This window comes from Spermophilus citellus (genome assembly GCF_964194105.1).
Source record: "Spermophilus citellus genome assembly, chromosome: 15".
Taxonomy (NCBI): Eukaryota; Metazoa; Chordata; class Mammalia; order Rodentia; family Sciuridae; genus Spermophilus; species Spermophilus citellus.
The window spans coordinates 41,776,120-41,801,218 of NC_138195.1; the positions used below are offsets into that span (position 1 = coordinate 41,776,120).

Here is a 25,099-nt window from a genome sequence, read left to right on the forward strand (position 1 = left end):
GTCAAATACATTAACCAAACAGAAAATGTCATGATAAATATTTTCTGAGGTATTCTTCCATGAGAACACAAATCCAGGTAGGATGCAGGGGATGTACTTTGCAGGAAAAGGTTTCTCAGAGAAGTAACATTTGAGGACTAAGGAGGACGAAGAACACAAGAAAGAAGAAGAGGGGAATTTTTTAAGAAAGAATAAGGAGATATTAAATTGAACAAAATATGTTATGTTCATGTACAAATATTCCACGATGAAATCCACTATTCTGTATAATTATTATATACTAATAAAGAAAAGGTAAGGGAAGAGACAGGAGAAGGCAAGGCACTCCAACAGAGAGAATTAAGTTCTTGCATAAGTAAACTAAATGATCAGAATAAACAGTCCTAAACACAAAATGTGCTCTAGGAATATTAAGAGATGAGGATAAATAAACTCATTTTTCTATTCCCTGCTACATGTTACAGAGTCTGCATTTATGTTTATTAACAGAAGAATTAAAGAAAGAATAAGGAAAGAAAAGGAGAGAGAGAACATTCTCATGAGCAAAGCTAATCTGAAGTTGTGAGTAGCCTTCAATGCTAGGCCTAAATGTTGAGATTTCATTTTGAAGTAACAGGGAGCCAAAGGCTTTTTATCAACAAGATGATATAACATGACTGATTTTATGGAAGACGGTGGACTAAGTAAATGCAAAGACAGTGAATTCATTAAAGAGGTTACAGCAACATATAGGTAAGAAAATGGGGAAGTCCTATGCTAGGACAGAGAATGGGAGCAAGGGATAAAACTTAAACATTGTTGAGAAACAAATTTTTGGTATTGACATGTTGAATTTCAGATTTCTAGATTGGATGTCTAGGAGAACAAGTGATACTCTTAACTAAGATTGAGAATACAGAAGAGCAAAGTTAGTATGGTGGTGATAATAAAAGAATATTAAGATATATACGTGTGTGTGTATATGTGTAGTGTATAATGTAATGTGTACTGTGTAATTTGTGTATTGTGATACTATGGAAAATGTTTCAACATGTAAGTTTCTGAGAATTCCCAGGAATCAATATTACATATTACTGAGTTCTTACTTATTCGTTTAACCATACAAACAGAAATAAATAGAAAACTATGTGTAATTTTCTTTTTTATTTTTAATGCATTATAGTTATACATAATAGTATTTTGACATATTCATAAACACATATAACACAGTTTCCTTCATTTCAATCCCCAGCACCGCCACCTGTCTTTACTCCTCCCTCACCCTGGTAATTATATTTTAATAACATATTTATTGATATATAATTAATTTATCACAAAATTCAACCTTTTAAATTCACTGGATTTTATTATATTCACAAAGTTGTATAACCAATTTTTGAAAACTTTCATCAACCCATAAAGAAATCCTGTACTTATTAGCAATCATTCCCCATTCACTCTTCCCCACAGCCCTTGGCAATTACTAATGTACTTTCTGTTTCTATAGATTTGCCTATTCTGGATTTTTCATATAAATGTAATCATATGCTTTGTCTTTTGTGACTGTGTTTTTTTTCCTTTTAGCACAACATTTCAAGGTACATATATGTTGTAGCTTGTAGCTTTTTTACCTTTTTTTAATTCTTATTTTTGGCTTTCACTGTATTTTTAAATTTTTTAAATTTTTATTTGTTCTTTTTAGATATATATGACACCAGAGTGTATTTTGACATATCATATATACAGAGTACAATTTATCCTAATTAGAATACTAATCTTGTGTTTGTACATGATGAAAAGTTTCACTGGTAGAATATTTATATATGAACATAGGAAAGTTATGTCCAATTCATTCTACTCTTTCCTATTCCCATTTCCCCTCCCTTCCCTTCATTCCCCTTTGTTTAATCCAATGAACTTCTATTCTCCCTTTCCCACCTTATCGTGTGTTAGCATCCACATATCAGAAAGAACATTCAGCCTTTGGTTTTCTGGGATTAGCTTATTTCCCTTAGCATGATAGTCTCCAGCTCCATCCATTTACTGGCAAATGCTATAATTTCATTCTTCTTTATGATGATTTTTTTTTTGGTGGGGGTTACTAGGGATTGAACTCAGTGGCACTTGGCCACTTAGCCACATTCCCAGCCCTATTTTGTATTTTATTTAGAGACAGGGTCCTACTAAGTTGCTTAGCACCTTGCTTTTGCTGAGGCTGACTTTGAACTCATGATCCTCCTGCCTTAGCCTCCCTAGTCACTGATATTACAGGTGTGTGCCACTGAGCCCAGCTATGGCAGACTTTTTATTGGTTCTTTTTAGTTATACATTACTGTAGAATACATTTTGACATAATTATAAAAGCGTGGAATATATCTTATTCTACTTCAGTCCCAAGTATCTCCCCTCATCCCAGCCCCTGCTCCCTTCCCTCTACTCTACTGATCTTTCTGCCATTTATACATAGGTTTTTGTTTTGTTTTGGGTTTGGTGCTGAGGATTGAAGCCAGGGTTTGCTTAACCACTGAGCCACATCCCCATCCTTTTTTATATTTTACTTAGAGACAGTGCCTCACTAAGTTGCTAAGGGCCTCACTAAGTTGCTGAGGCTGGGTTTGAACCTGTGATCCTCCAGCCTCATCCTCCCAAGCCATTAAGATTACAGGCATGTGTCACCACAACAGGCTACCCATAGTTATATTTTTAATTAATTTTTTGTGAGTGTACGTGATGGTGAGATTCACTGTGGTATACTCATATATGTACATAGGAATGTTATGTCAGATTCATTACACTCTTTCCTTATCCTATACTCTTCCTTTCATTCCCTTTTGTCTACTCCACTAAACTTCTATTCTTTTTTTAGCCGACTGGTTGTCAGATGATCCTTTATTAAAATATTTTCCCATTCACTCCTTAACTAGCTGGGCACTCCACTGTACCACTACTGATGTCATATATGATTTCATAAGGGTGGTGGCCATCAACATTACAACCCACAGACTGGTCAGTCCCCAGAATCTCCATAATGGTTCCAGAAAGTTCTCTAGCTAAGGATGGTGACACATCTGTCGGGCAATGTTGACAATTTCATTGAAGCTGATATTTCCACTGTGTTCAATGTTTTTTTTTTTCTTTCTGTCTGTCTCTTGGTGGCTCCTTGAGGGCTTTTATTATCAGGCCAGAGACAGAAAGTACCACTTCAATTTGGGCTTATCTGTTCTGAATGGTCAGTTTCACTATAATCCTCAGACCCATCCAATAATCAGTTGCTTTGGCAATGTCATTACCAACCTTTTTTGGAGACAGACTCTGGGAGCCAATATTAGCCAGATGTGGCCAGGGCAAATGTGGCACCAACCTTGCTGCTGGTGCACTTTCAGGTACAAAATTTTGATTTAATTGGGGTCAAATTTGGGCAGCATTGTGGAAGCGGCTGGTGTCAGATGAACCCAAATTCAGGATAACTTCCTTTTGATTAATACATCACTCTTATTGTGAATTGGCTTCCACACATCAGAGAAAACATTCAAACTTTGGCTTTTCAGGATTGGCTTATTCCACTTAGCCTGATAGTCTCCAGATCCATCCATTTACCAGAAAATGTCATAAAGTCATTCTTCTTTATGGCTGAGTACTACCCCATTATGTATATATACCACATTTTCTTTATCCATTCATCTGTTGAAGGACACCTAGTTTGGTTCAATAGCTTAGCCACTGTGAATTGATTTTGCTATTGATGTGGCTACATCACGACAGTATACTGATTTTAAGTCCTCTGGATATATATTAAGGAGTGGAATAACTGGGTCAAAGGGTGGTTCCCTTCCTAATTTTTGAGGAATTTCCATACTGCTTTCCATAGTGGTTATATCAATTTGCAGTCCCACCAACAATGTATGAGTATACTCTTCTCCCCACATTCTCACCGCTTGATGCACTTTGAGTTTTGTGCAAGGTGAGAGATAGAGGTTAAATTTCATTCTTCTACATATGGATTTCCAGTTTTCCCAGCATACTCTGAAAACTCTTAAGAAAACTTTCTTCCAATGTATTTTTTAGCACTTTTGTCAAATATGAGATAACTGTATATATGTAGGTTTGTCTCTGTGTCTTCTATTCTATTCCATTGGTCTTCTCCTGTTTTTTTTTCTTTTTTGTATATTTTAAAGAACAGAGATTTATTCATAAAGAACAAAGGTTTATTCTATGAATTAAGGTTTTCTTTAATTTTTTGATTTGTTTAATTAGTTATACATGACAGTAGAATGCATGTATGCACTTTGATATATCAAACCTAGATACATAGATGGGATATAATTTCTCATTTATCTGAGTGTACATGTTGCAGAATCATATTGGTCATGTAGTCACATAAATACATACAGTAATAATGTCTGTTTCATTCCATTATCTCTCCTATTCCCACATCCCTTACCCTCCCCTCCCATCACTTCCCTTTAACCATGCTGTTTTTGTTACTGTACCCCTGTGGTATAATTTCAGTTTCAGTATTGTGATGCCTCCTTCTTCACTTTTCTCAGTAAGGATTGCTTTGGCTATTCTGAGTCTCTCATTTTTCCAAATGAATTTCATAACTGCTTTTTCTATTTCTATCAAGAACATCATTAGAAATTGATGGGAATTGCACTGGATCTGTATAGCACTTTTGGTAGTATAGCCATTTTAATAGTATTAATTCTGCCTATTCAAGGACATGGGAGGTCTTTCCAACTTCTAAGGACTTCCTCAATTTCTTTCTTTAGTCTTCTGTAGTTTTTACTGTAAAGGTCCTTCACCTCTTTTGTTAGATTGATTGCAGGGATTTTTTTTTTTTTTGAGGCTGAATGAGATAACTTTTCCTCATTTCTTTTTCAGCAGATTCAACATTGGCATATAGAAATGTGATTCATTTATGGGTGTTAATTTTGTATCCTGCTACTTTGCTGAATTCATTTATGAGTTCTAGAAGTTTTTTGATGGAGGCTTTAGGGTCTTCCAAATATAGTATTGTGTTGTCGGCAAACAGAGATTATTTGAGTCTTAATTTCCTATTCATATCACTTTAATTATCTTCTCTTGCCTAATATCTATGGCTAAAGTTTTAAGGACTACGTTGAATAGGAGTGCCAAAAGTTGGCATCTCTGCATGGTTCCTGTTTTTAGAGGAAATGCTTTCAGTTTTTCGCCATTCAGAACAATGCTGGCCTTGGGTTTGTCATCTACAGCCTTTACAATGTTGAGGGATGTTCCTTCTATCTCTATTTCTCTAGTGTTTTAAACATGAACTGGTGCTATACTTTGTCAAATGCTTTTTCTTTATCTACTGAGATAATCATGTGAGTCTTATCTTTAAATCTATTTATGTGATGAATTACATTTACTTATTTTCATATGTTGAACCAACCATGCATTCCTGTGATGAATCCCACTTGATCATGGTGCACTATCTTTTTAATATGTTTTTGTATGCAATTTGCCAATAATTTTTAAGAATCTTTGCATCTATATTCATCAAGAATATTGGTCTGAATTTTCTTTCCTTGATGTGTCATTGCCTGGTTTTAGTATCAGAGTCATACTGGCTTTATGGAATGAGTCTGAAAGGGTTCCCTCTTTTTCTATTCCATGGAATAATTTGAGGATAATCAGTATTAGTTCTTCCTTAAATGTCCAGGAGAACTTGGCTGAGAATCCATACAGTCCTGGGGTTTCCTTTGTTGGAAGGCTTTTGATGGCTGCTTCAATTTCAGTACTTAAGGTTGATATGTTAGGTTTTCTGTATCCTCCTGGTTCAATGTGGGTAAAACAGATGTTTCTAGGAATTTGTCCATTTCTTCAAGATTTTCTATCGTGTTGGAGTATAAATTTTCAAAATAGTTTCTTATAATGTAAATTTCAGTAGTGTCTGTGGTGATATTTTCTTTTCATCTCAAATTTTGATTATTTGAGTTTTTCCTCTCTTTCTTTCAATTCACTTAACTAATGGTTTATCAATTTTGTTTATTCTTTCAAAAAACCAACTTTCCATTTTGTTGATAGTTTTGAAATTTTTATCTCAATTTTATTGATTTCAGCTCTGATTTTAATTATTTCTTTTCTTCTACTGACATGGGTATTGGTTTGTTATTATTTTTCTAGGGTTTTGAGATGTAATGCTAAATTATTTATTTGGTATCTTTCTATTCTTTTAATGTATGAGCTCAATACTATAAACTTTGCTCTTAGTACCACCTTCATAGTATCCCAGAGATTTTGATATATTTTATCACTATCTTCACTTACCTCTATTTTTTAATTTATCCTGATTTTCTTCTGCTATCCATTTATCATTCAAAAGTGTATTATTTGGTCTCCAAGTTTTAGAGTAGTTTCTATTTTTTATCATACTGTTGATTTCTAATTTCATTCCATCATAATCTGAGAGAATGTAAATTATTGTCTCTTTTTTATATTTGCTAACATTTTCTTTGTGACCTAAAATACGGTCTATTTTAGAAAATGTTCAATTTGTTGTTGAGAAGATGGATGAAATTTTCTGTAAGTGTCTATTCAGTCCAAATTATTAATTTTATTTTTTTAGTTCTGTAGCTGTAGCATCTCTGTTTAGTTTCTGTTTGGATGATCTATCCAGTGATGAGAGAGGCATGTTAAATCACCCAGTACTACTGTGTGATCTATTTGATTTTTTATATTCAGAAGGGTGTGTTTGATGTATGTAGATGCTCCACTTGATCTGATAGGAGAATAGTAACTACTGCTTACTTATGAGACCCACGTGAATGGTATGCTTTTCCCATCCTTTTACCTTCCAATCTGCCAACCTATGTCTCTTGATTGATGAGTTTAGACCATTTATATTCAGTGTTATTACTGAGAGATGATTTTTATTTCCTGTAATTTTGATTCATTTTTAGTGTTTAAATTGAATTCAATTCTCCTTTGACTATTTTTCTAGTGTAATTCCCCCTTTTTTCTTGTTTTCATTTTTATTTTTTATTTCTTCTTCATGAAATATGTTATTATGTTTTGTGATGCAGGTTTTCTACTTATGAATTCTTTTAACTTTTGCTTATTATGGAAGGTTCTATTTCATATTCAATTCTGAAGTATAACTTTGCTGGGTATAATATTCTTGGCTGACATCCATCTTCAGAAGTTGGTATATATTTTCCCAAGACCTCCTAGCTTTTAGGGTCCAGGCTAAGAACTCTACTGAGACCCAGTTTGGTTTACTTTTGAATGTGACCAGTAATTTTCTCTTGCAGCTTTTAAAATTCTGTCCTTATTCTGTATGTTAGGCATTTTCACAATAATGTGTCTTGGAGTGGATTTGTTGTGATTTTTTATATGTAGAGTCCTGTATCCCTCATGTATTTGAATTTCCATTTCATCCTTAAGGTTTGGAAAATTTTCTGATATTATTTCATTGAAAATATTGTGCATGAATATTAAATTGGGCCTTTTAATGTTACCCCACATTTCTTAAACATTATGATCATAATCAACATTTTTTACTCTACAGTCAACTTTATTTTCAAGATTATACACTTTGTTTTCAAGGCCTGAAAATCTATCCTCAGAATGGTCTAATCTATTGGTGATGCATTTCATTGAATTTTTAATTGGGTTTACTGATTCCTTTATTTCAAAGACTTTTGTTTGATTCTTTTTCAGAATCTCTCTCTCTTTGTTGATCTTTCACTGCCTGTATTTTCTCTCTAATTTCACTCCTTACATTGTCTATTAGCTCATAGAACATTTTAACATTCTAAGTTCCTTCTCTGACATTTTCTCCACTGTGGTGTCAATAAAGTCTGTTTTGAATCATTTTGGATGTTTGATAGCTTGTTCCCTTGCTATTTCATATTGTTTCTACATCTACCCATCTATCAGTATGTTTCTAACTTTTTGTATTAAGTGAAGGATTACTTTGTGAGCATCTTTTTCTTAAGAGCCCTGAATATCCAAATAATGATATTTTAATTCAATGTAAGACCTCTGCTGATCTGAATATCAGTCCCAATTTAAGTGATTCCAATGAACCCTATTTACTCTAGTCACTTCTGAGCTAGGCTTCATTTTATTCAATATCATAAGGACAAAAAACTTGTGGTAGTTGATCTCTATTGTTCCTCAAACTCAGGTATATACCTATAATAAAATTCTAGAACAGGTCAAAAAATTAGTTGCTAAATTTAATAAATTTACTGTACCAAAGTGAGGGCTACAGGACAAATGAATAAGCTTGAGAAAATAGAAAGGGAAAAAGAGATAGATAGATAGATAGATAGATAGATAGATAGATAGATAGATAGACAGACAGACTGTAAAGAGAAATTTACACCAAGGCAGCAAGAGATGAATGGGGAATATTTGAGGTTGTAGCAGATAGAGCAAGGGAGTGAATAGGGAATAAAAGAAGCAGGTATAGGAGAATCCAAGATGGTGGAACAGAGGGAGGCAGCATTCTGTTTGCTCTGTGACCCAGATCTCACCTAGTGGAAATACTGCATCTCTGAAAGTGATAGAGGACCCCTTTACAGCTGTTTGTGTGCAGAAACCACCAGTGCTGTGCCACTACACAGGGCTCCAGGCCTCAGCATTCAAGCAGGATTCCCAGCTCCTGACACCCAACTCCCTAAGTTCTAGCCCACACAGGGCTCCTGAGCAGGATGACCTATCAGCATCACATAGAACTCCCCAGATATCTCTCCACTCTCACACAGGTCACCCAGTTGCTACCTACCCTTAGCACAATAGCATCACCCGGCTCTCCCCACCCCACCTGACACCCCTGTGCTAGAAGCAGACTGCCTCCATCTTAGCTCAGCTTCCTCACCATAATTGGTGGGGGCAGCTTCTAGAACAGAATGCCATTTGGCCAGGTACCTTGTTTCCAACACCCTCCTCTACTCAGTGGCAGTAATCCAGCACAGTAGCTGCTCAACACAAAACAGCTCTCAGTGTGACAGGTGCACAGTACGACCATTTGTAAGAGTGTCTCCTATCTTGCACCAGAAAGCAAGGAATAACTAAATCAAGCACTAGAGAAGACATGACTTATGTCTGTGTAAAAACTTTACTCTTGTTTATAGTGATTTTTATTTTATTTTGTATTATTGATTTTATATTTGTGTAGGGCTGGAGATCAACCCAGGGCCTATACATTAAGCATGAGTTATTCCACTAAGCTACATTCCCAGCCTTTTCCATCTCATCTCAACTGGGCCTTTCCCTATAAAGGAAGAAAACGTGGTATTTAAACCTACAGTCAAAGTGTCTTTGAGATCAATTCTTGAAGTTAACAGTAGCCCTCTTTATCCTAAGGCTCTATATCCCGTAGAGTCAACCAACCTTAGGTCAAAAGCAAATGGCGAGTGCTGAGGATGTAGTCCAGTGGTAGAGCACTTGCCTAACATGTGAGAGGTCCTGGATTTAGTCCCCAGTATCACAAAAGAAAAAAAATGGGGAAAATATTGTGTGAGCTGAACATATACAGACTTTTTTCTTATCACTATTCCCTAAAAATACAATGTAACTCTTTACATAGCATTTACATTGTATCAGCTATTTTAAGTAATCTAGAGATTATTTAAAGTATATGGGAGGATTGTATAGATTATAAATAAAACACCACTTTGTATACTTTATATGGGGCATATATATATATATATATATATATATATATATATACCCCATATATATAGAAGGTATATGCATTTTTTAATTTCTGGGTTTTTTTCTCATGCTATTCTTTCTTTTGTTACAGAGAGTTCCAACTAAGAAGTCATGGAGGGTATAAGAGAAAATTAATTTTCCTTCCACATACATTGTAATATGAGCTAAAGTCTCTTAGGAAACATTTATAAGTTTCACATTTTTAAGATAAAGAAATTGAGGCCTATATAACTGTCCAAGCAGAGAGATAACAAAATATCAGTGCACATCTAAGAAAGGACTACAATATATCAGGCATTGATCGAGACACTTTTTCACAAAATAAAACTATGAACTGGGCAACATCCACTCTACTGCTCCTGTACAGATTCACAGTACATAAACAAATAAGTTCTCAAATAGGGATCCATAAAAAAGAAATACCCAATGGAGACAGTCTAAAGAATTATAATGAAAAAAATAATAACACTTGTTTTGTAAATAAGGAAGCGAACAGAAAGGGAAAGAGAAAACCCATTCTATATAAAATATAAAAATGTTTGTAATGACTCAATTATTTAAAATTAATTATTGGTGAATTAGGGATATGCTTTTAAAGTTAATGTTTGTTTTCCACACAGGAAGGAAATGCATTTGATTTTTGTGAATGCTTCAGATTTTATTATAACAGTACTACAATGCAAGACTCAGTGAAAAATAAGAAAAAGAAAGAAAGAAAAAGATGACCAATTTTGGTGACTTTTATATTGACAAAGCTTGTTAATAAAAGAACAATTTTATTTTTTAATGAGCAAAGATAGAAACTTTACTATGTATTTTAAAACAGCACGTAGTACTCTAGTTGTTTGGGGCTGTGTTGAGCTCTAGGCACTTTAAAATTATTAGGTTGAGCCAAACAAAGGGCATATTTTCATTCTGCATCAAATGTGTATGCTGATTTGTAACAGATAATATATGATTGTACAGTGGCACATATTTATTATTCCAGATACTAGATGAAAATATTTGGCTTCTTCTAGAGGCTCGGTCCTTGAGTAAATTAAAAGAAACCAGCACATAAACCATGTGACTTTCATAACTACACATAACAAGCTGATTTCTCAAGAGAGGTGGTTTTTTTTTTAATTTTTTATTAGTTGCTCAAAACATTACAATGATCTTGATATATCATACATTTGATTCAAATGGGGTACATAATCTTATTTTTCCACGTGTACAGATTGCAAGATCACATTGGTTATACAGCCACGTTTAAACATAGGGCCATACTAGTGTCTATTGTCTTGTGCTGCCCTTCTTATCCCTCCTCCCCTTCCTTCCCCTCACCTCCCATCACCTCTTTCTACCCAATCTACTGTGACACGTTTCTCTCTCTTTTTTCTTCCCCCTCACACCATCTTATATGTAATTTTGCATAACCATGAGGGTCTCCTACCATCTTCCATGCATCCCATTCACAATATCCTAAAAAAAATAAAATACTTGGGAATCAACCTAACAAAAGAGGTGAAAGAACTATACAACAAAAACTAGAACCCTAAAGAGAGAAATAGAAGAAGACCTTAGAAGGTAGAAAGATATACCTTGTTCATGGATAGGCAGAAGTAATATCATTAAAATGGCAACATTACCAAAAGTACTCTATAGGTTTAATGCAATGCCAATCAAAATCCCAACATCATTCCTAACAGAAAAAGCAATCATGAAATTCATCTGGAAAAATAAAAGACCCAGAATAGCAAAAGCAATTCTAAACAGGAAGAGTGAAACTGGCAGTATAGCGATACCAGATTTTAAACTGTACTACAGAGCAATAGTAACAAAAACAGCATGGTACTGGTATCAAAACAGGCAGATAGACCAATGGTACAGAATAGAGGACACAGAGACCAATCCACAAAATTACAACTACCTTATATTAGACAAAGGTGCCAAAAGCATGCAATGGAGAAAGGATAGCATCTTCAATAAATGGTGCTGGGAGAACTGAAAATCCATATGCAACAAAATGAAGTTGAATTCCTCTCTCTCACCTTGCACAAAAGTTAACTCAAAATGGATCAAGGAGCTAGGAATCAAACCAGAAACTCTGTGTCTAACAGAAGAAAAAGTTGACCCTAATCTCCATCTCGTGGGGTCGGGCTCCAAATTCCTTAATAGGACACCTATAGCACAAGAGTTAAAATCAAGAATCAACAATTGGGACGTATTCAAACTAAAAAGTTTTTTTCTCAGCAAGAGAAACAATAAGATAGATAAATAGGGAGCCTACATCCTGGAAACAAATATTTACCCCTCACAGTTCAGATACAGCTCTAATCTCCAGAGTATACAAAGAACTCAAAAAATTAAACAACAAGAAAACAAATAACTCAATCAACAAATGGGCCAAGGATCTGAACAGACACTTCTCAGAGGAGGATATACAATCAATCAACAAATACACGAAAAAATGCTCACCATCTCTAGCAATCAGAGAAATGCAAATTAAAACCACTCTAAGATACCATTTCACTCCAGTAAGAATGGCAGCCATTATGAAGTCAAACAATAACAAGTGCTGGTGAGGATGTGGAGAAAAGGGTACACTTGTACATTGCTGGTGGGACTGCAAAATGGTTCAGCCAATTTGTAAAGCAGTATGGAGATTCCTGGGAAAGCTGGGAATGGAACCATCATTTGACCCAGCTATTCCCCTTCTCTGACTATACCCAAAAGACCTAAAAAGAGCATACAACAGGGACACAACTACATCAATGTTCATAGCAGCACAATTCACAATAGCTAGACTGTGGAACCAACCCAGATGCCCTTCAATAGATGAATGGATAAAAAAAAATGTGGCATTTATACACAATGGAATATTACTCAGCACTAAAAAATAACAAAATCATGGCATTTGCAGGGAAATGGATGGCATTAGAGCAGATTATGCTAAGTGAAGCTAGCCAATCCCTAAAAAACAAATGCAGAATGTCTTCTTTGATATAAGGGGGGCGACTCAAAACAGAGCAGGAGGAAGAGCATGAGTGGGAGAGAGAAAAGAGCTGTTTTTAAACTATGGATAAAGGATGTCACTTTTAGTGTTCATCTGTGGGAAGTACAACACTGCAGAAGGAACATAGGCTTTGGAAGCTAAGTATCATTGTTTCAAATCCCAGTTCTGCCATTTACTAGTTGTGTGCCATTTAGAAAAACTTTTAATTTCTCTGGACTACAACTTCTTCAACTGTAAAATAGGGATAATAGTATGTATATCTTAAGGTTAATGTGAACACTACAATATTAACTCGTGTGAAGCACTCAGCAAAATCATTGACATATAGTAGGGACATCATGAATAGTGCCTATTATCTGTCCCCTCTGCAGGACCCTTTAGTTCCTACCAAACTTTAGGTAACAAAAATCTATTGTTTTCCTATTTTATTAAGTAACAAAAGTAAAACACTCATAAAATGGGAATGCCATCAAGATGCCATTTTTCAAAGATATAAAATTAACTGTATCTTAACTCCTGACTTAAAGCACTATAACAGAACTAATTACTAAATTTAAAAAGAACAAAATAATAATCTATAGTTCATATAAAATATTAGTTATCTCAACTGAAGGTATTTCACAGGTCTGAGAATTATTTTTAGTTTTATTTTACAGCTTAGCTGAAAGAAACCCTTTCCTTAGTTTCTTACCAAACCTGGCTAGATTCTTGAGCATAATTGCTAAACACTTAAGACCTCACCCCTCACAAAACAAAGAGCATCCACTAAGTTATTCGATGATGACTGGCACATGAAAAAATTCCTTATATATTGTTCACTCAAGAACAACAGTCAAAGGTTTAGCCATTGCTTTCATTCAAATATTTTCTGAGTATGTTTGCACATTGTGTAATATAAATATAGTAAAAATGTTCTTCAGGAATTACTGTGCATGTTCCCCATAAAAGGCATCCCTTATGCACATACAACTCACATTGACAGCATATAAATGACTTGAATTTATTGAATAATTTTTCTTCTTGTAGCCATTCATACCCAGCTCACAGCTCAGGCCAGTCTATATCCTCTGAATATAATCAGATAATGTGACCAGACTTAAAACACTTATCAGCTACATTTTCTAACATATATTTTTGGTCCAATCTAAACTTGGATATTCACAAACAGACTATTCGTATCACCACCATTTTACATTGTGTTTCAAGGATTACAGAAAAACATGTACCTATAATCACTCTAGTACTCTCTTTGATTATATAATTACAGGTGTAGTTTCAGTCTTAAAAGAATACCAAATAGGGTTTGAATCAGTAAAACGAGCAAGATTTTCCTAGTTTAAGTGATAAAGTATCTTGCCCAACACAATACGAGCATTTGCAGTCAAAGTGAATCTAGGCCCATTCAGTAAAGGACATTGTTCATGAAAACTATTTAATGATTTCTTACTATGCACAATTTCACCACTATTAAGTAAACCATCAATATAAAGAGTATTGGTTTGTGAACACTGAAATCCACTAGTCCAACCCTAAAAATAAAATTGTATTCCTGGTACAAATGGAAATGGTATTGTTAAATGTCTTTGAATTCCAACAGAACTACAGAATTCTCCTGAAGATCACAGTTTAGCAAATGTCTCAATCCTCAGTAACATTAGGCTTAGTAAGATAAAAACAAATCTTTCTATCAGGTGTGTTTGGGTGCCAATGACAGAAACATGGACAACTTCTCTGCATGAATTCTACTTATTTGTTTAAAAATGGAAAAATATCTTCTCAGCATATGAATCCCAGCAAGTAGCCTGGCATCACTTTTTTTTTAATTACCAAAGTGTCTAATATAAACAGAATTTATTCTGTTTATAAAGTAGATAACTTCTCTATTGCTTAATGAGAGTATTAACAATGAATTTGGACTACATATTATCAGGGCATTATTCCCCTATTACAACCTTAACAGAAGATATGGAACAAACCAGTGTTCAGCAAAGTTGTTCTTTCTTTAACAATACAAAACTATACTAAAACTGCCCTGAAGCTCTACTACAAAAGCCTGCAAAAAAAACCCCACTAATAAATAAAATTAAAATAAGTAAAAATTAAGCAATAATAATAAAAAAAACTAACAAATAAGCACTAGCATTAACCCACACTGTCATCTGACACCCTCAAAATTAGTTCCTTGTAACCTACTTAAATTCTGGGAAAGTTTTCAGACTTTTTCCAAAATCCTCCCATCACTCATAAGATTTCATTTAGGTACTAAATGATAGGTTAAAGATTTGATTTGCTTAAAGATTTTTGTTTAAAAAAACATATTGAGCATTTACATTCAATATAAATTTATTTATATATTATATACAAGTACTAATCTTACCCTTTATATTCAATATTAATAAACCTAACTTTTTTATTTTCTTAGATGAAATGTAAATATTAATAGAGGTTCTCAGCCCCACTGAATCATTATGCATGCCTCCTGGATATTTCTTTTTCTTTTTTTTTAAAGAGAGAGAGAGGAGAGAGAGAGAGAGAGAGAGAGAGAGAGAGAGAGAGAGAGAGAGAGAGAGAGAGAGAGAGAGAGAGAGAGGGAGAGGGAGAGAATTTTTTAAATATTTATTTATTTATTTATTTTAGTTATTGGTGGACACAACATCTTTGTTTGTATGTGGTGCTGAGGATCGAACCCGGGCCGCATGCATGCCAGGCGATCGCGCTACTGCTTGAGCCACATCCCCAGCCCCCCTCCTGGATATTTCATTTGTAAAACATCATACTATATGAGTGAGGTCTGGTTTACTAGCTATGGAAGCAGAAAATGCCAGTTAAAACCCCTAGATATGGAAAGAGAAGAAATACAGAAAAAGAAAATTCCCAATCATAAAAAGAGTAAGATTTAAAGTTCATTGCCAGAACTTCACATAAATTATCCTATTAAATTCTCAGAAGAAGCATTTGCTCTTGTATAGATGAGAAAAATAGGACAGACCTAGACATCTAAGGTCTAGGTCTCAAAACCCATGATTGTCAGAGATCATGAAGAAAGTACAAGAAAAGTTGTATATTAGACACTTGGCCTTCTTATATTCCAAAATCCTAAAAAGATCTCTTACTTCAAAGAAAGCAAATCTAGGAACTCATTTATTATCTGGTTATTCAATCCCTGACCTCATCATTAAAATAAAACATGTTCAGTAAACTCATTTCAAGGCTCTAATGTCAAAGAGCAAAACAAACTTAAGTTATTATCAGTGCTTGAGAAAACCACCAATTATCTTTGATTGCCTATCATTTCTTCAGCAAATAACATGGATCCAACAAAGTCTTTAGACTCTCAATAAACATGTATTTCTTTGTTCAATATGTAAATTCTGGCAGCTCCAGTGATTCCATGCTTTGTGAAAAGAAGTGTAATACCTGCTTTTCCTGATTTTATTTTGGTTCATTATAGACCTACACAACTTGTGTAGCATATAGACCCACAAATCCTAATCCAGTCTATTGGCACAATTTAAACAAAATATAAATATAACACAAATATTCATGAACACATATGCTTACAGTAATGACTCTTATATTATAGCCCAAAAGTTATTAATGACTTAAAGTTTGTATGACTTCAATCAACACAGTTTAACAAAAAGACCTAATCCTAATGATCAGAAGTGTGATACATTTTTAGGTTGTTTTGAAGAAATGTCAACTAAGATAATTGCATTTTCAATAGAATATAAGAAAAAATAATGTTTTCCAAGGGCTGCTCCTATCAAAAGAAAATCATTTCAAAAATATATACTATCCTGTTAATATTAGAAGATATTAGATTTTAATATTATGAATTTTTCCTCATATTTTAGCTTATAGTTTACAGAGAAAGTTTACAATTCCAGACTTTAATATGCAAGCAAATATGCACTGTTTGTCATAGAAAATGAATATACCCTGACAGAAGAATACAATAAAACAAAAGTAGTGAACTAATTATTGAGAAAGAAAACTATAGCTTCTTAAAAACAAACTTCTCACAAAAGTTAGTGATGTTTCAGGAGAAATTTAAACTATATTCAATAAAATTCAAAGATCATCCAATTCTAACAAGAAAGTTTCATTCTCTTGTAGAGAGAAAATAAAATTTTTTACCCAATTATGTTGCTTTTCAAGAACTATAAAACCAAAACCTCATATAATCTAGAATTAATAAAATATGCAAAATAAGAAAATAACTAAATTATATAAATCTTTCTATGTGACAAGATCTGTGCTAAGCATTATAAGTTAATTATTACTTTGAATATTCACAAGAACCTCATGAGGTAGATGTTGTTTGGTCCCCATTTCCAAGTGGAAAAAACTGAGGCAATAAAAAATAAGAAATGTGACCAGTCATTTATCACTAGTGGAACCATAAAACTTTGACCCTAAGATGTCCAACTCTAGAGCTTCATCTAAGAACTATTATATATATACATATAATAAGATAGTCCAAAATATTGCAGATTTTTCAAAAATCTAACAATAAATTGCTAACAATAGCAATTAGTATCCTGATACACCTCCAAGACTGGTCTACAACCCCTCACAGGTGGACATCTGAAAACATTTTTAATATTTCTAATATATGTCTCAAAGATAAAGGTGATTTTGCTAATCCATTTTCAGTTGTAACACTGTTTTTTAAATTTGTTCCAACTAGTTATACATTATAGTAGAATGCATTTTGACACATTGTACACAAATGAAGCACAAATTCTCCTTTCTCTGGCTGAACATGGTGCAGGGTCACACCGGTAGTGTAACAGTACATGTACCTAGAATAATAATGTCTGTCTCATTCCACCATCCTACCCATCCCCACACCTCCTCCCCTCCCCTCACTCCCCTCTTCACAATACAAAGTTCCTTCATTTTGCAATCCCCCACCATTATGGATTAGCATCTGCTTATCAGAGAAAACATTCAGCCTTTGATATTTTGAGTTTGGCTTATTTCACTTAACATGATATTCTCCAGCTCCAACCATTTACCCACAAATGCCATAATTTAATTCTTGCTTAAGACTGAGTAATATTCCATTGTGTATATATTCCACAGTTTCTTTCTTTATTCATTTATCTATTGAAGGGCATCTAGTTTGCTTCCACAGTTTAGCTATTGTGAATTGAGCTGCTATAAACATTGATGTGGCTGTGTTACTATAGTATGCTGATTTTAAGATCTTTGGGTATAGACTGAGGAGTGGGATAGCTGGGTCAAATGGTGGTTCCATTCCAAGTTTTCTAAGGAATCTTCTTACTGCTTTCCAGATTAGTGGCACCAATTTGCAGACCCACCAGCAATGTATGAGTGTACCTTTTCCCCACATCCTTGCCAACACTTATTGTTGCTTGTTTTGTTGATAATTGTCATTCTGACTGAAGTGAGATGAAATCTTAGAGTAGTTTTGATTTGCATTTCTCTAATTGCTGGAAATGATGAACAATTCATGTTTGTTAATTGATTATATCTCTTCTTCTGTGAAGTGTCTGTTCAGTTCCTTAGGCCATTCACACTATTATGTGTGGGATGCTTAGTCATCATTACTTTTTTACTATTTTAGTTGTAGTTCATATATATATATATATATATATATATATGTATATATATGATATACATAATAATATAATATTATGTATAATATATATAAGTATAATAATAAAGTCAGTGATATATATTATATATAATATACATATTATATAATATATAATAATAGTGATATATATGTATATATAATATATTATATATATAGTATAATAATAAAAGTCAGTGATATATATATATATATATATATATATATATATATATATATATATAATATAATAACCAAACGAATTTCCTAAAACATTTTTAAAATTTTTTTTTACTAAAGCATAATAATTATACATATTGTTTAGGTACAGTATTATATTTCAATAGATGTGTATAATATGTACTGATCAAAATAGGATAACTAACATTTCCATCTCCTTATCATTACTTTGTGTTTGGACCTTCAAGCTCTTCTATTCTAGTTTTTCATAAAATATATAATAAATGATTGTGAACCATCATCAATCTACTGTACGATAGAGCTATAGAATTTATTTTCACCTACTTGTGTTTTGGTACTCATTATCCAACTTCCCTCTCCCTGCCCAATCCTTCCTAGCCTCAGTAATCACTATTTTACATTCAGACTTTTTTGCATTTACATATGAATAAAACCTGTAGTATATGTCTGTTTTTGATTTATTTAATTTAACAACATAATCTAATTCCATCTATTTTACGCCTATGATACAATAGTATTTTAAATGGCTAAAAGTTATTTCACTCTGTGTGGCATGTATATATTTTTTTCATATATATATATATCATTTTCTTTATCCATACATCTGCTGATAGACATCTCAGTTGATTTTATATTTACATTACTGTGTGTAGTGCTGTAATAAATATGGACAGGTAGGTATCCATTTGATATAATGATTTCATTTCCTTGAGTATATATTCAAAATGGGAGAGTTGAATCATAACACAGATCTTTTCAGTTTTTTTAGAAACCTTCAGACTTTTTACCATAATTGCTACATTAATTTACATTCCCACTGAGAGTTCATAAGAGTTCTTTTTTCCATATCCTCATACTTCCTTCTTTCTTTCTTTCTTTTTTCTTTCTTTAGCTATTCTAGCCATTTTAACTGGGGTGAGATGATATCTAATTTTGGTTTTGATTTGAATTTCCCTGATGACAAATGATATGTTTTTTTCATAAATTTGTTGGCCATTTGAATACCCTCTTTTGAGGCATGTCAATTCAGATCATTCACCCATTTTAAAATTGTTTGTTAATTGGGTTTTTTTGTGTTTGCTGTTCAGTTCCCTATATTGTGTATATTAATCCTTTTTCAGATAAATAGTTTACAAAGATCTTCCCCCATTCTGCAGTTGTCTCTCTTTTGATTGCTTTCTTGGCTGGCCAGAAGCTTCTTAGTTTGATGTATATCCATTTGTCTAGTTTTCTTTGTTTCTGTGCTTTTAGGGTCTTATCCAAAAAATTCTTGTACACACTGATGTCTTCAAGAGATTCCTCTGGGATTTTCTCCTAGTAGCTTCATATCTTACATTTGGGTCCTTGATCCATTTTGAGTCCATGTTTGTGAAAGTGTGCATCATATGGGTTAAGTTTCAAACTTCAGCATGTGAATATCCAGTTTGTTCAGCACCATTTATTGAAAAATTGTCTTTTCTATATACGTGCTTTAGCCACTTTTCTTGAAAAGTGGGTGCTCTAAGTGCTTGGGATTATTTCTGGGCACTCTATTCTCTTTCATTTGTCTATGTCTGTTTTTATGCCGATGCCATGCTGTTTTGATTACTATAACTCTGTAGTATATTTTGGAGTCAAGAAGTGTGATGCCTCTACCTTTGTTATTTTTTGCTCAAGATTTCTTTCGCTATCTAGGGTCCTTTAGTAGTTCCGTGTGAATTTTGTGAATGCTTTTTCTAGATTTTTAAAGAATGTTATTTGTATTTTGACAGGGATTGCACTGAATCTAACTCATGGGATAATATGAATGTTTTAACAATATTAATTCTTCCCACACATTAATATGATATATTTTTTCACTCTTCTTGTGTGTGTTTCTGTGTGTGTATTTGTGTGTGTGTGTATGTGTGTGTGTATGCATGTACTCTTCAATTTCTTTCATTAGAGTTTTGTAGTTTTCATTTAAAGGTCTTTTACTTCCTTAATTAATTTTATTCCTAAATATTTTATTTTACTTCAGTTATTGTGAATGGAATTTCTTTCATTATTTCATTCTCAGCAATGTATTTAGTGGGGTATAAAAATGCTACTGATTTTTTATGTTAATTTTGTATCCTTTTCTGAATGACTTTCTCATTTCCAATAGTCTCAATACAATTTTCAGGATTTTCTATTCATAGAACTATATTGTCTGTAAACAGGAATAATTTGACTTACTCTCTTCCTATTTTATGCCTTTTATATCTTTTTCCTGCCTAATACTTAGGCAAAGACTGCCTATAATGTTTTGAATAAGCATGTCAAGAGTGGGCATTCTTGCCTTGTTTCATATCTTAAGGGGAAAGCTGACATTTGTTTTGAATCTGTTATATATTTTTTTTTATTATGCTAGGATGATACTAAATTTTATCTAATGCCTTTTCTGCATCCATAAAGGTAGCCATGTGATTTTTGTCCTTCATTGTGTTTATGTAAGGTATTATTGATTTGTGTAGGTTGATCCACCCTTGCTTCTCTGAAATAAATTCCACTTGATCATGATGAATGATCTTTGTGATATACTGTTTGATTCAATTTACTAGTGTTTTGTTGAAAATTTTTGCCTCTATGATCATTAAAGATATTGGCCTATAGTAATTCCCTTTGTGTGTGTGTATCCTTGTTTGGTTTTGGTATCAGGGGAATGCTAATCTCAGAATGATATAATATCAACATATGATATAATATTTGATGTGACAAATTGCAGAAAAGTGTAAGACAACTCTGTAGTCAGATGTACAAGAATTCACTTCATTCTTTTGGCCATTCTAGATTATGTAATAAATTGATATCTACAAGTCTCAGTTTCCCCTTCTGTAAATGATAATGTTCACATCTATTCCATAAAATAGATATAAGGATTAAATAAAACATGTGAAATTAACTATATATGGACAGTACATGGGACATGGAGAGCTCATAAAATATGGTTGTTATGGTTTATGTGGGGTAGCAGGATTTATCAGTGTGACCTATGGTACAAGGATAGAGGAAAAGTAATTGACCTAAAGCATGACCAAAACTGTGATCTTGGCATGAAAGACAAATGATCCAGCATGGTCCACTGATTTTCTGTAAGTCTCCACAACCCTTGCTCACCCACCTATTTATAAAGCATTTATCTTCTCTTTGGTGCTTCTCATTGTTATCTCTAACATGCAATTTATTCTAAGTTAATTTTTCCTTACTTCTTATGATCTGTTATACCCTATTAACACCCAAATAGTTTGTCATCCCCTAGCACAATACTTCATAGTATATACACCTGATACCCTCAGATTCAATTCACTATGTAAAAATCTATCATGAAAATCCAAAGATTCTTTAAAAGATCATCCTCCCCAAAAAGAAACTTTATATAATATCATATCCTCCTCACAAGATTTAACAGTGTCAGGATAGCTTCTCAAGAAAAGTAAAAGAAAACTTAGAATCCAGTTTTCCATAATTTTGTGTAAAGTAGTAAGCATAAGGATTGTTATATATCCCATGAAATGACACCAAATATTTTTCCTCTTTGGATTCCATAATCAGTCTTCTTTCTAACTTTGTATCAAGAGACTCCTAAGCAGCTCTTTTCTTCAAAGAGTGATAATGAAGCCATAATCTAAATGATAGAACTATTTCACTAACATTTGCAATAACAACAAAAAAATAGTTTTAGCTTTACCTAAAAGATTTATCATTGAACATAAAGCCATTAAGTTGTTAGTATGTTTTAGATTCAAATGAAAATAGTAATGGCTTTCAAAAAACAATTCTGATTGGCAATATGAAATAAGAAATCATAATGATTCAAGTTGTGTTCAACTCAGAAAGTTCTATATGGTTACCATGTACCACAATTAATGTTTTCCAATCATTCCAGTGGGATCTTTAAGGTTTGAAGTTCTGTCAATTTGTTGAAATCCTTTCCTCTGTATTCAATAGTAAATGAAACTAACAATTCTAGCTTTGGATATTGATGGTATTAAAAACTGCAGAAAATTACTTGGTTAGGAATTGTGAATGGAACAATCAGCTGTTCTCTAAATTGAAAGGAATTTAAATAGCTATTTTCTTGATGATATTGCTTATATAAAAGAGTGTGATCAAGTAGACTTTCTTTTTTATGAGTTGATTAGTTTTTTCCAGCATAACATTTTAAGGAGAACTCCTTCAAAGGCCCTCTTAGAAGGTGATTGGAAGGATCCCTAGTAAAGGTAAAATCCATAAAGCTTACAAATAAAAAATCATCTTAAATTGAATCCATCAGTAAATGTCAATTTTTATTACAGGACAGAATTTAATTAATTTTGTTTCATTTAATAAACATTCTCTTATACTATAGTTCCTTACTAGATATTATCTTATATTTCTAAGTAGTTCCAAAAAAAGTGTTAAAGGTTATTTATGGCTAGAACATGATACCAATGTATATATTAAATTTTCTTATCATTCTAAATTACACATCTTAAATGCCTTCAGTCCACCTGGTCCTGAACATGGTGAATAGATTGTACTAAAGAACCCCTAAAGGCTTATCTAACAGCAGTCAAGGTAAGAGACCCTATTTGGAAGGCTTTATTGTCTTACAAAGAGAATGAGGCCTTATTCACCCCTATTGCACCCAGTGTTATCATAATGTTTGGCACTCAGTAAACGCCCAATAAATGTTTGCTAAAAACATTTTCAATAATTATTTATTTTTCAATAAATATTCAGAGACTCATATATAAATAAAGAAATAAAATAGAGTAAATGCACAGACAGAGACAAATCATATTAGAAAAAGTATTCAGTTTTGGCACAATTTTAGGGAAATTATATACATACAATCATTCAAGTTCAAACTTAAAATGTATTCAACTACACCAAATTAACCCTCTCGATATATCTGTATACAGTCCTTTCTGGCCAAAAATTCTCTTTTTTTTTTTTTTCAGAGTGGAAAGTTGAAGCTTTATTAAAGGACAGCAGAAAAGAATTCTCTTCAGAGGAAGAAGGGGACCCAAGAGGTGGAATCCCCAAAAATTCTCTTAATTGGATTTTTAAAACAACATTAGCAATTTGGACAACATTTTTAACAAAGGAACTATTTGACTTTGTTTTTAAGAATTTTAATAATGGATACAAAATAGCTAGGCAGAAGGTCAAATCAAATACACAAATTTATCAGGCACATGAAATTTTCACCAAGGAAAGGAATTACACAAAAGCAACTCTCAGTTCTGCCACCCAGATAGGAGCTAAAATGAAGATTTAAGACACTGCTGGTTAAATCAATCTCAGAGATCTCTTTTATGGGGCTGGGGGATACTCAAATGATTTATAAAAGTTTAATTTAAAATTAAAACAGCTGTTAATACCCCTTATCAACTACTATTTTGTTATACATGGTAGGAAGATAAGCAGATAAGGTCATCTGCCTAGACAAAGATGCTGTGCATTATTTACAGCTCTAATTTTTGTGCAGTAATTGGTAGGTGCAGTTCTAATTCAGCTTGATAATGATTACAATATATTGCTCAGGCAAATTAGAGAAGTATAAGGTTCTATTATTTTAGCAGTATTGGTAAGAATTAATGCAATAAAAGAGTTTTAGTTGAATTAAGTGTCTTCAGTAATGTCATAGTTCACCCCAAAGATCATAATATTAAAACACCCCATCTATGAAATAATGTGAATAGAATACAATTTGTAAGTGTGTTTGGCACTGGCATCTATCACCCCTTCTATCATGTAATTTTAGGGCAGAATATTGACTATGTTTCATGATAATCAATTAAATATCTATTTTCTATGAGAAAACATATTTTTAAAAATTATTCTCTTGAATATACTCCAGAGTACTCCAAAATAAAAGTACTCCAAAGAGCATGGGCATCTCTCTCAAAGATTTCAGGGAGAAAATCAGACTTTTAAAAAATTAACTCATAAGAAGTAGAACATCATAATAAAATTATGCAGCCTTTTTTCACAGGAAGAAAGGAACAATAGCAGCTAAGAAAACCCAGGCACTGACATGGTAAAGATGAAAGTGTACATTCTAAACTGGCATCACTGGAGTCATATAGGAATCCCAAATTGAATCATATGCAAAGTAAGGTCAAAAATGGTTTTTACTCCAGAAGTGTTTCAAGGATAATAACTGAGACTCAGTTATAGATAAGCCACAATTCAGCCATTAAGAACAAATCTTCAATTTCTATAGTGGCAGATTCCATGCCAAGCTCTAATATACTCAGCCTCTCAAACATAAAGCCACAAACAAATGAATTCAATATTGGGTAGTCATGTCAACTTGACTTGCTTCTCATTTTACCTAAATGTATCAATGTATGTTTTAATTTAATTTAGCCTGATAAAAATACATTAAAATTTTAATAAAATCAACTTGTTAGAAGATATATACCTCTCTGCCTTTTTATTTGGTTAATTTTTGTTTATTATATATTATTTTTTAAATTTTTCTTCTGAAAATTTTATTAAATAATTTTAAGAATAGTTCAGAAAGCATCCAATAGCTAAATGAAGTGGAGACATTTATACAAATAAATTGACTTCCAATCTTTCCCACTTCTGAATCACCATTTTCACAAATATGTAGATGTCTGCCTAATTCACATTATCTC

General features: G+C 33.0%; 1 protein-coding gene and 1 pseudogene across 6 annotated transcripts in view; both read right to left on the reverse strand.

The window, feature by feature from the left end:
* CTNNA3 (catenin alpha 3) overlaps positions 1–25,099 on the reverse strand; it is a 1,724,633-nt gene that overhangs the window by 1,358,372 nt on the left and 341,162 nt on the right. The window lies entirely within an intron of this gene.
* LOC308634216 (large ribosomal subunit protein uL11-like) lies at positions 2,896–3,404 on the reverse strand (annotated as a pseudogene). Its single transcript has one exon. The product of its transcript is annotated as a large ribosomal subunit protein uL11-like (transcript).